This window comes from Electrophorus electricus, chromosome 11, assembly GCF_041902795.1.
Source record: "Electrophorus electricus isolate QZ-2024a chromosome 11, ASM4190279v1, whole genome shotgun sequence".
Lineage (NCBI taxonomy): Eukaryota > Metazoa > Chordata > Actinopteri > Gymnotiformes > Gymnotidae > Electrophorus > Electrophorus electricus.
Window position 1 is genome coordinate 14197029 of NC_137507.1, and position 17811 is coordinate 14214839.

General features: G+C 40.7%; 1 long non-coding RNA gene across 1 annotated transcript; it reads right to left on the reverse strand.

Moving 5' to 3' along the window:
• Positions 1–1010: 1010 nt before the first annotated feature.
• LOC145659752 (uncharacterized) lies at positions 1011–17756 on the reverse strand. Its single transcript, XR_014125878.1, has 5 exons — positions 17243–17756; positions 16736–16852; positions 8022–8899; positions 2679–3001; positions 1011–1544 (listed from the first exon to the last, which is right to left on the reverse strand). It is a non-coding gene; the product is annotated as an uncharacterized LOC145659752 (long non-coding RNA).
• Positions 17757–17811: the final 55 nt, after the last annotated feature.

The window sequence follows — 17811 nt, forward strand, 5'->3', positions numbered from 1 at the left end:
TGGTATTTCTTTATCCAGAATCTTTTTTTGTAGATCACAAACGTGTGAAAATGCTTTGGAATTTCCCAGGTCTATTTTGGTGCTATTTCATTTTTGTCAGGTTCTTTCAGTATAAGCGCATATAATTTTCTTAGCTCGTTTAAGTAGACCTTCAACCCTGTGAGCACTGGAGCTGCGCTGTGTCTCTGAGAATGGGAGCAGGCGGCACGCCCACTATTGATTTCTCCTTCAGAGGTCTGTGTACACACCAGCGGATGTGTGAACAGTGTGAACGATGAAAGCCTGGAAGGTGGTCATTAAGAACAGGAATTTGAGCTGCCCCCATCCAATGTAGCTGGGATTGCCTCTCAACGGTGATTTGATCCCCTTATGAATCAGGCACTGCAGTTAAACCAGTGCCGTTGCAAAAGGTCAAGATGGATACACAAGCGTTCGGCTCTGTGGAGCGTTCGCAGCAGAGTGACTCAGCAGGTGCGGCTGGACCCCAGCATTTCCATCCTTCCCCCTCAACCGCAATTAAAGCCACGTTTGCTATGCGTTGTCTGGGAGGCTGGTCAGAGCGTCATGGGGAGACGTTTAATCCATCTCCAGTGTCCTAAGTAAAAACCATGGGAGTGGATCCCTTGCGTGCCCCCCCACCCCCCCACCCCATTTCCCTTCTCTGTCTCAATTGGCCATCCGAGGCCAGTTGAAGAGCGGCACGGCATGGCGTGAGCACTTGTAATCACTCTGTCATCACTATCCAGGCTGTAGATCACCTAGTCCATTAAGGCAGCCCGCAGCTGCTGCTACCTGGGGACGGGTAATTGCTCGGCGGGTGCCCGCCCTGCCTTCACGCCTCATTAGGTGATTTCACCGGCGTTTCACAGGCCCCCGAGCAACGGGGAGATGCTCCGGTTGGTGGCAAAATGCAAAGCCAGCTGCCGCTGTCCCGAGATCAACACTTTGTCACATAAATCACAAACAGAAGCAAACGCCACACCCTACAGGGCTGTTTCTCCACTAATATATTTCACACTATACATTTGAAGAAAACAACTCTAATGATCGTAATTCAGGGTGACACAATGCAAGTGCCTTGTCTGTTTGAGCATTATTCTGGCAGTGCAGCTGGCTTTGTGGAAGGGGCAATGAATAAAGTAAAGGGATGTTGCACTGGTGATGTTTTGTCTATTGAGCTGTGTGATCTATTTGGGAAAAAGATAAATGCATTTATAACCCAATATACTTTAGATAGGAGGTTCCAAGCTATAAGACTGAGGGCCAAATTTTATTTCAGTCATAAATCAGAAATTTTGGTAAATGTTGATGATGATGCTGATGATACTGACGATGATGACGGTGATGATGATGATAATGATGATGATGATGATACTACTGAAGATGATGACGATGATGACGATGATGATGGTGATGATGATGATGATAATGATGATGATGATGATGATACTACTGAAGATGATGACGATGATGACGGTGATGATGATGATGATGGAATTTTTCTGTCTTATTTTTCAGTGTGCTTGATCCCTCTGTATGTATATCTGAAGTATAACAGATATCCAACTTACTCTTTTGGATGTGTGATATAAATAATAACCAACCCAAGCTGGAGCTAATAAATACTTAATTTTAGAGCAGAATGTAAAAACTTAATTTATAGTCATGGGAATATTTGAAGGAATATATGTTCTATAAGAAAGATTCCTTTCATTTATGAGATGGCTGTGGAATTATTTCCTGAGGAATCAGTCTTCCTTCGAGGAGAAAGGCTCCATATCTAATAATAATCAAAAAATCACACAGCAATCAACAGCCTAGAGTGGACAGCAGCAATTTACAGAGCACTGCAGCACCAATATCAGCCATCTCGACAGCAAAACTGTGAGCAACAGACAACGTGAGAGGCGAGAGGGAAAAAAAACATGCTTTAGAAAAAAGTCCCTCAGGCCTTGATTATGAAGCATAAACTAGTATAATGTGGTCATTTGGAATGCAGAGGTATGAGCCATGCAGAGGTGTCTTTCTCACAGGCATAAGCTTAATGTGACCTGTAAGCATTCTTTATGAGTAATTAGACTGTTAAGCTAAAAATTACTACCACACACACAGTGTATCCCCCTAAATAATTTATTTCCGGTTGTTGCAGCCTGGATGAGGAGTCTAAATGCATACCGGAACACACAAATGCTACCCTCAGGAACATTCTTCTTTGATACACTGAATAACTGGGTCTCATACCCACGCACCCTCATATATATAACCAGTTCAGTGTGTTCTGTCGGGTGGGACATCATGAAGGACAGCTACATTCACTCTCTCCCTCTCTTTCTCCCTCTTTCTCACTCACTCTTCTCTTCTCTTTGATCTTTGTGCCTCTCCATTACAACAAATCCTTTATAGGCACCCACTGTTTCCTCTGAGTAAACGGTTATCATCTGCTCAACTCCAGTAGGATGAAAAAAAAACATGCTCTTTTAATAAACAACAAACCTTTTTCACTGAAAGACATTTCTACATACAGTATATTTAGCATGGCCAAATTACACTGTTAAATCATAATGGGCATCAGATTTTAATGACCCTTTATTAGTGTGTATGTGAGTTTGTGTGTATTATGTCATGCAGCTATTTTAAATGTGTTGTCTTGATGACTGCATGCAGTTCTGTTGTCCTACCTGAACTGCAAACAGCAGCTTCTGAGGACTGGCACAATGTGCGTGTCTCGTCCCTCTGTGATTGGCTCTTTTTCAGCCGAAGCCAACCTCACATCTTCTTCACTGTTCTTTTTTATGAATTCACACATTTTGAATATCACTATTGGGTTTTTGTTTTTGGGTTTTTTTTTGCTGCTTGTTGGTTTTGGCCTGACTTCAACATGTCTTCATCTCACCGTGAATCCATTGTCAGCTGCCAAGGTCTGTACATGCCGAGAGTCAGGAGGAAATGAGCTTGTAGAAAGCTTTCCTTATTTGTTTATGTCTTGGCTGATGATCTGCATCTGTGTGTGTGTGTGCACGCATATGTGATCAAGAAAGAGAGTTTAGCACATGATTAGAACATTTAGATTTTACATCTACGGCATTTAGCTGATACTTTTATCCAAAGTGACTTACAATTAAATATTATGACTGAATAGAATTTGAGCAACTGAAGGTTATGGGCCTTGTTCAGGGGCCCAACAGTGGCAACCTGGCAGTGGTGGGGCTTGAATTGGCAACCCTAACCACTGAGCTACCACTGCCATTAGAATATGAGAGCATCAAAGTTAATAATTGTGTGGTTTGTTGGTCCTGAAACAATGGTAATATATTTGTACCATACTTCAGTAGAATATTTGCAAAAGTAAATCTATTTATCATAATCTCTTCAGTTCTTTTAAATATGGCTTAAACATTAATTAAATCCTGACTGGCACCACAGATGCTTGAAATTAAATGTCTAAATCAACCGAGTAAATGTACATTTGATACTGTGTTGAATTTTTATTCAACACAAAATCAGAGGGGTTTCTGCTCCTCAAAGGTTTACTCAAGTCTGGTGATTTTCCAAGTCACCTCATCCTGGAGAGCAGAGTCAAGCACAGTCTGGTGAGTTCCTTGCTCTACCTGGCCTGGTGCTGGATGTCTAAGTCCAGCACAGTTTGGTGATGTCTTTGCTACAACTGACTTGGTCCTGGAGAACTAAGTCCAGCATGGTCTGGTGAGTTCCCTAGTTCCCTGCTCAAATGGACCTACTAAATCTGACCATTAACTCACAAGTTCAGTCACAGGAATGTGAGCAGGAAAAGCACCAAGCAATGCTGGATAAAACCTTATTAGTTGGTCAAGGCAAGTAAACCAGACATGTTTCTACAGGCAGGTGTGTGAGGAGAGGTAGTTCCCCAACCCCATTGCATCCCACTCATGAGATCCATAAACCATTAGAACACATTAGAAAGCACACCTTGATACCATTTGTAATTGTTTTGCTCTACTGAATGGCCTTATAGGCCAACAGAGGAACACCTGTATTTGAAATAACTGGTCCATTTTCACATTCAGCAGTTCACTTAATATACCAAGGCACTGACTGGACACAACAATGAATTCTGACTGTATTTCTAGCCAGCAAAGATTCCCATATTGAAGACATAAATTCTTTGGGAAAAATGCCAATTTAGGCCACCAGTAGTCAGTGACTACTTCAAACACAGTGTAGCTTACCCTCCTGTTTAGCGTGCTTAGTGGAATTACCCATCAGCAGAGATGCTGTTTCTGATGAAATCCACTTAAAAGTCTGCTTGTGTGGGAGCTCAAAGGGTAAGCTGCAACAAAACTTCAGCACCAAGGACAGCTCCCACAGTGTGTGGGTTTGAGGTGCCACATGCCCTTAAGGACGCCACCAATCAGATTATATGCACAGAAGGGTGAACACACCTGCTTGCTCATGAAAAGCAGAAATAGCAGCTATCTACTCCATATCTGGATAGAGAGCAACCTTTATTGGATGTGCAGGAAACACAGAGCCACAGGAATTGAACATGGCATGGCTGATATCAATCAACTGCAGATCAATAAGAAAATGGTTTCCAGCGAAAGGCTCTTGCACACTCAGTAGCCTCCTGCGTCTCTCAATGACAACAAGCAGGATGTGGGACTTTTTTCATGGCCATGAATAGCTTGGACAATGGGCTGAGTTTGGGTCAGTTAAAGTGTCTTTCAGATCATCCAGATCAAGACAGGAAGAGCAGAGCTTGTAGATATAGTTGTTCATAAGGCTCTAAATGTGTCTGGCCTAGTATAAAATGAGCCATATATGCATTGTGTGTACATTGTGTAGAATACAGCTATTACACACAGATTTGCAGGAATATCAGCCAAGTGCTGGGACACCAGAAGTAGCTCAACATCACAGCTACAGAAGCAGTGGTTAGTTTCTGCACAGGAAATTGTAGTGATGAAGAGCCGAAGCCCCATGGGACATAGCAAGAGGCTAATGCACTGTAAAACAGAGCAGTTAGCTCTGCGAGTAACAAAACATTCCAGCTAAAATGCAGCCTGAGCTTAACAGTGAGAACACAGCAGCTTAACAGCAGCAGCACAATAAGCATGAACAATAGCTGTCATACTCACTAGCAGACAAGCCAGAAACTCTGTTTTCACAGAGTCAAGGACACAAAAAAACTTGAATTCACAGGGCTTCTGTGCACACAAATCAAACTATGCCATGTGAGATGTGATAGAAGGACATTTTCCATGTGAACAGATACTTATATTACTGAATGCTTCACATATCATGTCACTGCATGACTGTTGACACAGAATCTGGTTATGTGAGCCACAGTGAGTCTCCACTACCTCTGGCGGTCAGTAGAAATGAAGCTACCTTCCTTACTTCATTCAAGTTTTTTATGACTCAAGGTCTCTTCTGTCAGTACCCCTTCTGTCAGTAACTCTTGAGTGCTCCAATAAAAAAATAAATAAAAAAAACAAGATGTTTGTTAAGGACAGAAAACTCTTGTGTGGCTATTGCACCGATTCAGTCAGCTGCTCAAGGTCCTGCTCACTGACACGTGCCGACGTTGCCAGAGAAGCAGAGCGTGGTGAGAAGATTGATGAAAGCTTTGGCGCAACGTGACGGCAAGTGCATGGGGAAGATAAGCGCAAGACACATACACGTTCTGCCTGATGGAGCCCACAAGAAGCGCAGGGCGGGGGGTGGGAGGGATTCAGGGGGGAGAGCGAGGGCCACGGTCATGTGCAGGTGCGGTGACATTCATTAGCGCAGCACATAGCACTGTACGCTCTTTTGAAGGCTAGGCAGAGTGAGAGACAGCGAGAGAGTCAGCGAAATCAATACAGTTCGCTGCGTCGTGGCTGCTAGATTGTACAGCAGCTGAGAAGATTATGCACCAACATGGAGAGAATATGGGCCTTCCCTAGTGACCTTGACAAAAAATAAATACATTCACACACACACACACTATCAGCACTGCAGATACATTTTTATATTTTTAGATAAAATTATTTTTATTGGTTTTACACTAAATGTAAGTACAGTGAGTAAAATGAAGAAAATCTCATAGGGATCGTCAGTGCTGGACTATTGTCAGTGAACTTTGTATTTTGACATTAAACCTTTTCACAATGCTTGTCTCAGCTGCCTCGTAACATGTTTACACTCAAGCCATGTTTCTGTGTACACAACCTCATGTTCTCTTCCTTATGATTCTGGGTCTCTGCTTAGAGTCAAACTGACAAAGACAAAGGCCCAAATCTTTAATTTATGGATTGCATATAATTAATGCATACAAGCCGTTCTGTACTGAACAGTCAATGTTAAATAATTCTGTTTTGTGTCAGGATATTTCAGGTCTCTGTTTAAATAAATGGTCACCCAAAGGACTGACATGTCTCCCACTTATCTCAGCAATGCGCACCAACATAATATTTGTATGTTTATTACTGTACACATGTATATAGTTGTCTAAATTGCTTTTTTCTTCTCAGTAAATAAATGTAAAGGGTGAGATCCAATTAATAGGCATTCACTCCACCAACATTATTAGAACAGAGAGACGGATGTTATAGTGTGTGACCTGTTGTCAGAGGAAACTGTGCTTACATCTAATCCAAGCATTCGAAAGTCATTCTGGACACCTTCCAGATCAGTTATTGGGCTATTGATTCCTGAAGTGTTTAACCAACAGTAGGATACACAGTATCCCAAACCTCATTGATTTTTTGAGGCTGAACTTATATAAAGGTGATGAAACATATCGAATTTGCAGGAGACAGAATCACAGGCTTTGAAACTGTTACTTGAAGCAATGTTTTAAAATTCAAGCTTGTGTTTCACTTGTCTGTGAATCAATACGATATTCCTCGAGGCTTGTTTAGACAGTGGTAGGATCTGTAGCTGGTATAATATGCCCCAAAACATATCAAAGACTTTTGAAATTAAATAACTTTTTAATCAAAGTTTCTTCTCAGAGTTGGACAAACAACACATTAATTATCCAGTTTGTCTCACTGGCTGCAATATGGTGAAATCATGTCTTCTAAGCGTTATTCCAACACAGCTATTGGTCAGTGAGTGAAGGTGCTCAATGAAGCTATATAAAGACCAGTGAAGATGCTAGTAAAAACAAACCAGCTCTTCAGAGCATCACCCCTAAAGCAGGAGGGTTTAATTAGGTGCTGGGCTTCTGTGATCTTGTGTCAGCAAATGAGGATTTGCTGTGAGGTGGCCTCAGGGTTAGGCTGTGCTTTGGGAAGTGAAGGTCACCTGTGTACTGCAGGTTTCTCATTAGCTCAGAACTCCACAGTATCTCATGGGAATCTTAAGGGATTGCTTAGTGCTTTGAAAGTGGTGTAAAGTGTCATGTGGGCTTTGGGGCTGCTGGGGAATACATTAGCAACACATTATATTAATTACGTCTTGAGCATTAGTCATAATGCCACACAAGTCAGAATACAGTGTGTGCCAAGTAGCTTTAAAATAGATTTGCTCGGTAACACGATTTTTAAAAACTGCAAAAGAAAATCAAGATACAAGACAAAAACACAACAGCTCTGTAGGATGATTTGATCTGATGGGAAATCACTAGGTATACTGCCCACGTCAGTGGCTGATACACCTCAGAGTACCTCAGACTGCACAACTTGGGAGTATTTAGTGTGATTATGACTTTGCAGCTATAGTGAACATAAGAAATCCTAACCATTTCTTTAAAAAAGAAAAAAAACACTCCTTTTTGCTTAATGTTTAATGTGAGTATGACCCTCAGTATGTTTGATGTTTGTCCCAGTATTTTCCTCGGTATTGTCTATCTATTGCTTGTTACCCCTCCATATAATTTCTCATTGTTTAATTATTGTCTGTGTGTCATCTAACCCATGTAAAGCTCATTTGCATTTTGCAGTGCACAAATGTTCGATGGATATGACAGCAAAGCAGACTTTGAAAAAAGAAGCAAAAATATTCTATCAAACAATATGTTTTTTTAGAAAGGCGACAACAACTACAGCTTTACTCACTGGAAATATCTGCTGTTGTGAGTTGCCCATGGGTTTGTCCATAGCCAGTCAAATTCTGTTCCCCTCTGCTCCAGAACAAGCACTGCCAAACTCTGCTGTCTCTTTCAGAGGTGCTTAGGAGTCAAACCTTCATTTGACACCTCCAATCACATACTCAAAACAGATTAAAATGCTTACTGACAAGTCAATATCAGTGACCTTTTAGTGTTTAGTTTATGGCTATTAGCTTCATCCATGCCCTTAACAATATCTTCTTTGCAAGCCTGATAAAGCCATGCAGTCCATGCCGATAGAACAAAGGTCATTGCTATTCCATTCATAAACAGCTCCATTCTCTCCAAACTGTATCTGATGAATACCAAAGGCACATTAAATGGCCACTACTCTGCATCACTGTCGGAGTGAGCTGGTGTTGCTATTCAGCAGAAGTTAATGTCATTTAGTCATCTGCTCCATGCTTAGGGGAATACAGAGCCTATTTGTGGGTATGAGAGCTTGTTGTCTTTGCTGTTATTCAGCACATAAATAATGGGAAGACTTTTTTATTGTTATCAGTGCAATGATGATACTGTAAGCTATGCGGTTACTGCTTCTACTGCACAACATAAGATATGACCTCTAAAAAGATGGCCAGGCATGTGCCATGTATATCATTTTGTGATTGCTGTCACTTTCCCCATCCTGTACAACTGCTGAGGCATGTATATGGGAAAAGCAGGTGCTTGTGCCCATTGGTTTCCTAATCTTCTCTGACCACTCCTTGCGCTTGAGCTGGCAATTTGCGAAGACATGATGCTGATGTCAGGCGTCGAATGAAATAACACCGCTGACTGGGAAAGCTGTAGGATCGCAAGGAACTCACCATCTGCGCAAGTGACCTGCCAAACACAGAATCATCATCATCAGACAGACAGCCTACAGAAGCCACCTGACCATTCAGCTGCCCATCTGGCAGCTCAGGCTTCTTCCTTGCACTGTCTGATTGGCCCACTGAGATGCCTATCAAGGTGTTGTAAGGGCTGTCGCACAGGATGGTGGCACAATAAAAGGACTTTGTTATAGAGTAGATGTTAACATATTGTTTAAGAATCTACAATGTGTACAGAAATACATCAAAGGTAAAAGAAGCGACATTTGCATTTAATTTGATCTAGATATAGTAGTAGATCTCTAGTTAAAACATGATTCATGCAGGGATGCCTGCAGTAATTATCATGTGTAGCTATTGATTAGAGTGCTAATTTAGCATGACTGCCTCAGGAAATATGTCTCAGTTAATTTTGATCAGCGTTGATACCATTTGTCTATAGTGTACCAGGATACTGCACAGTTTGCGAAAATGTAGCCTTCCTAATCCCTTTAGGGGGGAACACACTTCCTCACTGCTTGTCCAAAATAAGATTTCAATTGATTAAATGTCATTGTAGCAGCAGAGGGTTAATATTGTTTTAAAAAGCTGCATGTTCTGCGTGTGCAGGAGCCTCATATGGTCACGGAGTGGTGGAGGGGCTGAGGCTGACTCAGTAATAGCTTTATGCTTGGCTCCTTGGGGCTCATGGGAGATATCATTAAGTAAGCAAGGTTACTGGAGTGTGAAACAGTGTGCTGTGATGCCGTCCCCATCATCTACTGTCCTGCTCAATTTGTGTAATTTATCCACATCTAGTACTCCTCTCAAGAGCTTATTTGACCCCCCCCCCCACCACACACACACACACACACACACACACACACACACACACACACACACCCTCTGCACTCCCAAGGCATAGAAGTGTGAAGTTGCTGAGACTAAAATGTCATGGGCTGCATGTTAAAAGCAAGGGGGTTCCTAGCACAGCTGGGAAGTAAACTGGTAAGACAGCAGAACTGCTAGCCATTCAGGCTGAACTCACAGCCAAGGAACAGAGAAACACAGGAGGGGTAAAAAGAAGCAGGCTGGCCTTCTGGAGAGCTGTTTAGCAGAGTGACCCCTGGAGAAAAAGCACAGCAGGATGGTATTTGCATGTGTGGGAGAGAGCGAGAACGAGAGCAAGGGTGGGGGGTAGCCATCACTATTTGCAGCACCGTGGCTGGTTGGCAGAGAAAGCAGCCCATGTGTGGTTCCCGGGCAGTCATGGCTCACTTTCAGGGGTGGGAGGTGGCAGCAATAGAGATAGCAGTGGGCAGAGTGAGTACGCAGCACAGGGAAGAGACCGAGCACGGCTGCTTTGTTTGGTCAACTGAAGTGCACAAAGGGAAATGTCAGCCCTGGTTGGGAATTAGTGAATATCGCAAATGATTCTTATGCCTTTGGCTGATCAGCCTTTGTTGTCCGTTTTTTCCCTTCTTTTTTAAGCAATTTACCGCTTTTCTTTTTCATCTCAGTTGTTCATGGGCTCTGAATCAACCGCGGAACATATATCACTGGTTCCATCCATTACCTGGCAAACATTTGGTTTATGGCCTTTCATTCTTCATGGTGGCTGCTTGGCAAGAAACAAAGGGCAAGCCTGAAGAAGAGGGGCACCATTTTAAAGGTGCGCTTTGAGTCTTGTTGAAATGACGATGCGGTGTTGGCATGGTGATGTTCTTCAAAAAGTACATACTGCACTGAAATCTGCACCGCTTGCAAGTGCATTCAGAGTTTGTGCACAATTCAATCATCACCCACCAAGGCACAAGACGGATGTGCTTTCCTTCAGACTTGACTTATAACAATTTGTTTAGCTTTCCTGCTTGTGCAGTCATATTTCTGCACCTTGATGTTCCTGTGCTGGCGGGTAAAGGCTTAGGATTGGAGATGCTTGTGGTGGCAGCATTCTGTTATAACAGGCAGGCTCAATCCTGCACGGGCTGGTCAATATTTCTGAGGCTGCAGGCATTGCTCTCGCAGCTTGGTGCTTTTAGTGCTTTCTAACAAAATGCATTTCATGACCTGAACCTGCCTTTGTGGTGCATGACTGTGCATCAATTAGGAGGTCGGTTATATGGTATTTTAAAGATTTGGAAATGTGTCATATTTCAAAATAGAATTAAATGTTTGACATACATTTTTTTATACTTAGAATAAAAAAAGATCAATATTAGATGGACTAACAATAGGGGGTATTATATAACATTATGTGCACCACATGGTTTGTATGAAACATGTCCCATACTCACTGCATGTACTTTCTTTCTTCTTAGTTGTCAGTCTAAGTTAGAGCATCCTAAATCAGTTATTGCAGCCAATGCAATGGGCAGTAGAGTGTCTTTGGCTTGAGTGGTGAACATGTTACTGACTGATTCACCTCATGATCTGCATGACCACACACCGACGAGCCCCAGCAACCTCCCTGCCCACCACGTGGCTGTCATCCTGGTAACCCATGATGAAAGTTCAAGTCTAACATTTTGAAGGCTAGGTGTGAGACGGCATACACTGCTGCACTCATTCAAAGGCTAAGAGACTCTAAAGGTGTCAGCCGTAGTCTTCTTTTAATGACGACGCTGGATGAAGCAAGGGGATCTGTGTCTGCCCGTCTGAGCCTACTCAGATTCCCGCTAGTGGCCTGGGAGAGCAAGCTGGACAGCTCTCATTATCACTGATGTTCCTCCAGACACAAGGACAACAGGGCACCCCTTCAATGTAACTGAGACACCAAACGCCAGCAAGTTCCATCCCACAGGATATTCCTTCAGAAGAAGTGAGAATTTAGCTATTTTGCAATTTGTTATCTACATTAACAGTCTAACTGGAACAAGTAGTTTTCAAAACGAATGCTTCTTTTGCTTGGTGATTGTTCCCTCAGCATTCACATGCATGAAAGTTACAATTGGTCACGCTTCATTTTCACTTTGTCTCAGTTTTAACTTCCAAATACTGATTGAAGGTATTGCTTTGCGGCCACAGATTAGCGAACAGGGCAGATTGCCGTGTCTTGTCGCCCGTTAGGAACGCTAACTGCCCAATTCCCTCATCTGAATTGCAAAATAATCTAAATAGATAATTAATGTTAAATGCAATTATCATCAATATGAAATTGCAGCTCATTTTTTGCAGTGATCTTTTCTAATTTGGGGGATTTGTCTTATATAGCATGAGAGGAAGCAGCTGGGAAAGCAGACAGACTAAGGGGAGGGGAAGAAAAGGAGGAAGAAATCAACGGAAAGGATAATGAACATCAAACACTTTTTTCTGCTTCCAAAGCAATTGTTAATGTCGTCTGCAAGGAAGCGTGTAATGAAGTGAAGGAATATGGCATATCCAATCTCTCTGTGTGCCACATGCAATGCTATAGCACAGAATCTGTACAGTCTAGATGTAAAGGCTATATTTAGGTTATGCTGGTCATTTTTCTCATAAGAAGCCAACTGTATGAAACGCTAAGATTTTACTATTAAGTATAGACATTATAACCAAAATAAGGTTTCATTTATAGCAGTACAACTTCTAATTTGCATTAAGGACTGTTACTGCCTTACATTTCATGACCTGGACATGACAGTTTTACTAATTAGCCAAAACACTGAAGCAAAAAGGTCACTGCCACAATATGTAACTATGTCCTTACACTAACATATATGTTTACAGCAGTAAGTGTGTCATATAGCAATTATGGTGGGCATGATTCATATAGATTATATGCCATTATATGGCAATGGGTGTCTTCATGGATCACAAATATGTAGCCTTATTTGAGCAGTCAATGTGTCAGTCACAGCAGGATATTTTTACATTTTTTAAGAGATTATCTGTAAAACCAGATTTAGTCTGTTTTACATCATCTTCATCCTATGTGAGTCTTGCAGCTTTATCTTCAATAACACAGATGAACTTAAATTAGATTAAAAAACAATGAGTGTCTTCTCCCAATTTTAGATTTTCTTTTATAGGTCAGCTATACAACTACACAGTAGAGGTTGCAGTTCTACCCCTATTCGGTATCCCCCCGCTTGTCTTGACATGGAGGTTCCATCTTGCAGGCTGGCATCTCTTATTGCATTGGTGAATTTCAGTGTTAAAAGCACCCTGTTTGATTGCACCAGAAATGTCAGAGTCAAAACATCTCTGAAGATATGGAATCAGTTTAGATGGTGGTGACTACAAGTATACTCTGCCTCTGCCCCAGTAGTTGCAAACCTTATGTTCACTCCCTCATTAGCAGATGATGCATTCCTTAGTTGGTACAACATTTCTATCTGATTATACATTAAGATTGATAATACATTAAAATTGGCAATACAGTCACACCTTTTCAGCAGTTAGCTGCTAAATTCTCCTTTCATCAACATCATTTTTAAAGATATTTACCAATTCACAGTTTTCAATATCTCATTCATCCTTATGTCAATATAAGAACACCATATCCCAGTAACTTTTAGTGTCACTGCAGGAAACTGTGACTATACACTGTTTACAAAAATCATTAAACAGACAGTTTGGATTGTTTTTAAATTTGCAATTACTGCTTATGGCTATTGTAGGTTATTGCTTGTTAAAGGTGCAGAAGACCAGAAATGTTTTCTGCATAATGAAAGTATGACATAACCATAAGATAATAATGGATTTTTTGTAAGCTATGGAAGAAAACATTTCTTCAACCTGCCCCTCCACCCACCATCCCATTGCCCTTTTCAGAGTGCAAGCACACATGTGGATACCTCATTAGCCCTTCCATTGATTAGGTTTTCTGATGGAGCTCAGCTTTCAGAGCCCTGGATTCAAATACAAAGAATCCAGCAATCAATCACTGATCAGGAAAGCAATGATCCATTGAGGAATCCATAGACCAATTAGCCAAAAAGCTCCCTGAGCAGTCATATTCTACCTTTTTTTTATACTTCAGAGTTGAGACTGTTAATTTGCTGGAGAGAAAACCAGTGTTGCGCTAGTGTAGATAATCTGCAGACACTCCAGACACTTGTCCTCTCTGCTTCTCACTCTGTCTCTCTCAAGGGGAGAATAAGAGAAGGATGATGGTTATAGAGATGGATATTGTGAAGGTGAGAAGGCAGGCAGAACTGAGGAATATGGCCAAATGCTTTTTTTTTTTTTTTCCTCTTTCCCTGACAGGCACAGGCATTTCTGTCTTGACATCTTTTCTTTCTTTTCAGGAAGCACACACGTTGTGGTCACCAGTCAGACATGAATATAGATTAAGCTAATATTTGAGCTTTGGAGTTGGTAGGAGTTGGAAGGGCTTATATGAACTATCCAGAGAGAAACTGACTGCAGTTGTATCTTTTATATGTTTTTACCAAATATTTAGAGCAACCTAGTTGTCGGTATAAGTGTGTGTTTGTCTGTGTGTTGTTGTGTGTGTTGATGCAGAACATTATTTTGTCCAGGTTATCTCCAATAACAGATTGCCTTTACAGGACTTGTAAGATGCTATACATTCCAAACAGATACAGCTAACAAAGCTGAATGTAATTCAGCATGACGGGGTGAATCTAAATAGTTCTACAGCACAGCAGATCAACAACCAAATGTTCTATAAGATATTTTCAGACAGCACATACAGAGCAACAAGAGTGTTCTAGTTGATATTAGGATAGATTCTTGAAGCTTATAGGGACCATAATTACATAAAACCCTGGGGTTTTAGTAGAAGAGTTATAAATGATTGTTGTCATTTTGCTTTTCATTGGAATGGTGGCCTGTAGCAGAAAATGCCTAAGCACAAGTCTGGATATTTTAATAGGGTAATAACTCATACGTACAGTGGGGTGCAGTTCATAAACATCCAGGGTACACAGCTTTTTATTTTCTCTCAGGGGCTACATGCAGTGAACTGGCTGTTCCATATGGAAGCACTGTGCTATTAATGATAGTTTCAGGCGTTGTTTGTCTGAATGTTTTGCTTTATTGTAAGTCATTGCTCTTGCACTAGCCTTAATTCATGGTTAAATATATTCATGCTGCCACCAACCATATGGCATGCCGGCATAGTGAAAAAGTGTCATAGTGTGGATCTGGGTGCTGTCTTTGAGAATTCTGACACTTCAGGAGCAATTCTGTGCTAAGTAAAATGTTGCTTGTCATCTACCAACAATGCAACTATGAAATTTCAGGCACATAACACTGTCATTTTTGTGGTGAGCCTCCTTCTGTACTTAAATTGAACTGTTAGTCTAGAAGTGGCTTAATATGCAAAGAAAAATGTTGGAATATCAAAGTGGTTGGCATTGATTTTTATTTTAGCTATGCATGGTTGTTTGGAATATATTTTAACATTTATCACAGATCTCTCTTAATATTTCTCCATATCAACAGATTAAATTTTGACTTTTCACTAGATTTTTTCATGTGTGTTTTAATTTAATTAGATTTAATTTTAATATAAAATTGGTGGTTCTGAAAACAGATGGAAAAGCAGACAGCTACAGTCTAACAGCAAACTGAACACAAATAATAAAAAAGAAAGACGGCAAAGTAATGATTAAGCAGGAAGCGAGGAGAAGCAAGAAGCTGGAAAAGATGGCAGCCAAAAGCAAATGTGTAGGAAAAAAATCCATTTAGATTTTGCCAACACAATTGAAATTAACTGATTTTTTTTCTCCTATTTCTATATCTATAGGTTCATGTATGTATGCTTGTCATTCTGTAGCAGATCAAAACCGTGGAGCTGTCCTTGGTGCAAGAAGAATTATGCTTGTGAGTTGATATTTTTTGTTGAATTTAAGAGGGTTTTTTGGGTGTTTCTCTGTGTGTGTGTGTGTGTGTGTGTGTGTGTGTGTGTGTGTGTGTGTGTGTGTGTGTGTGTGTGTGTGTACGCACGCACTCGTTTGTGTGGGTATTTTGGCAGAGGTGTGCTAGAGTCTGCTATAGTGTGAAGGGAGTTTAGACATGGTAAGGTTCCTGTCTGGACAGTAGCTGAGGATGGCTTGGGTCATATTTTAGCTCCCTTTGTCTTTGATGGATAGCCATCCTATAAAAGCCTTATCTGCTGTGCTGAAAGCCTTGGTGATGTACGGGCATGGTCATCTGATAAATCCTTTGTGCCCGTCTATCTCTGACAACCATTCATCTTTATTGTGATTTCTGCATTTGGAATAGGCATTTTGGGTTCTTAATAAACCAAATAGAATGTCTTTCTGAGGCAGTTGCTTCTTTAACTGCTTCAGGCTTCTTTTTTGTCTTTAGGCATTGAGAGTCTTAAATTATCCGTGATATAGTATCACACAGCCAGTGCTTATTTGAGGAATGGGCTATCTGGGAAGTTGTAAGGGTCAGGCAGAACTGACAATCATACACTGTAAAGGCTGAATTCTACTGAATTCTGTGCCAGTCATCGCAACCTTGCAGATACCACTATTTTCAATAAGGTAACACTTTACTCAAGGGCACTGTTTAGAAGGCTACATGACACCTACATAAGCTTTTCATGACAACTGACCTAAATATGCATAAACATTTACAAAGGCTTATTCAACAAGCCTTGGCTGTCATTAAAGCTGCTTTTATCAACTTTTATGTCAAATTTACATAACAACTATGACAAGTAATACAGTTATTTGGTGAATATACAGATATTTAGAATGAAATACTGCAGTGTAACATGTTTTAGTATTTTTGACACCAACAGTTTATCCTCACTCTTACAAAGTTTTGTTCAGAAATGCTGTGGGAATGAATATGAAGAAGATATGAAGATACGGGAATGAAGATATGCTGGCACAACATACGATATGTAAATAATCGCCCCAAACATACAATTGTAATTTGTCAATCAATGTGTAATTCTTACCATTCAACTCAATGTTACAGGCTGTTCAGTGAACGGTGATAACTGGGCTCACTCAACTTCGAAAAAAAGTACTCCGAATCTGCTGCGCTTGCGTGGGAACATCGAACAAGCCATTTTCTAACGAATAATAAAAAAAAAAAGAATCTGTGAATCACCACTCGATAACGACACTTTATCAACGTAAAATAAAACACATTATCTAACAGATTAACATTTAGCTATCTAACTAATTGGTAGGATTATGTTACTAGTTAGATAAATATGCTAGTTAGTTTAGTTGAGTGACGTTACCAAGATAGGGGTTAGCCGAGTTACCTTGTTTTCAATACAATTTTGATCTAGTTAGTTAGCGTTAGCTAACCAAACGTTAGTTCGCGACTCAAAAGAAACTACAAATCTGAACAGAATTCGTTCTAGCATCGTGGTAATTTCATGCCCAATGATTTATCATGCATTGTCGAGTACATGCTTAATTCAGTTTGGACTAATAGCTAATCCTCTACTTACTGTCCGCTATGGTAGAGTGAGAGCGGAGCTCAATGTATCCTCAGCACTTGCACTGGCCGACATTGCCATTTAGTTTCCACTGGCAGGAAACATAGACCATGATGAAGACTTTCATATTAGTAGGTTATGCTAACGTTTCACAAAGTGCCACTGGTTAATGGCTCATGTAGGTGAGGGTATCAATGTTAGGCCTACAAAACATTTGAACGAATATAAGAAAATGACTTTAGCTTGTAATGCTGTTACAGGTTTGTGTAGCTTAATTATAATGTTTCATATCTTAGACATGTATTTAAATGCTCTAGATAATGTTTTTTAAAGATTTGTTATTCATTCAGCAATGCTTATGAAAATGAAAGCTGGGCAACTACCATTCAGTAAACTATCAACACGATGATAGGTCAAATGTAATGCCTAGCCCCACAGAAAACAAGCAGCTACGGCTATGTCCCTGATAACGTGCAAGGTCATTTCACTTCACCCAGTGTTCTGAAAGATTTATATATGCTCCTCAATCTCTCTCTCTCTCTCTCTCTCTCTCTCTCTCTCTCTCTCTCTCTATATATATA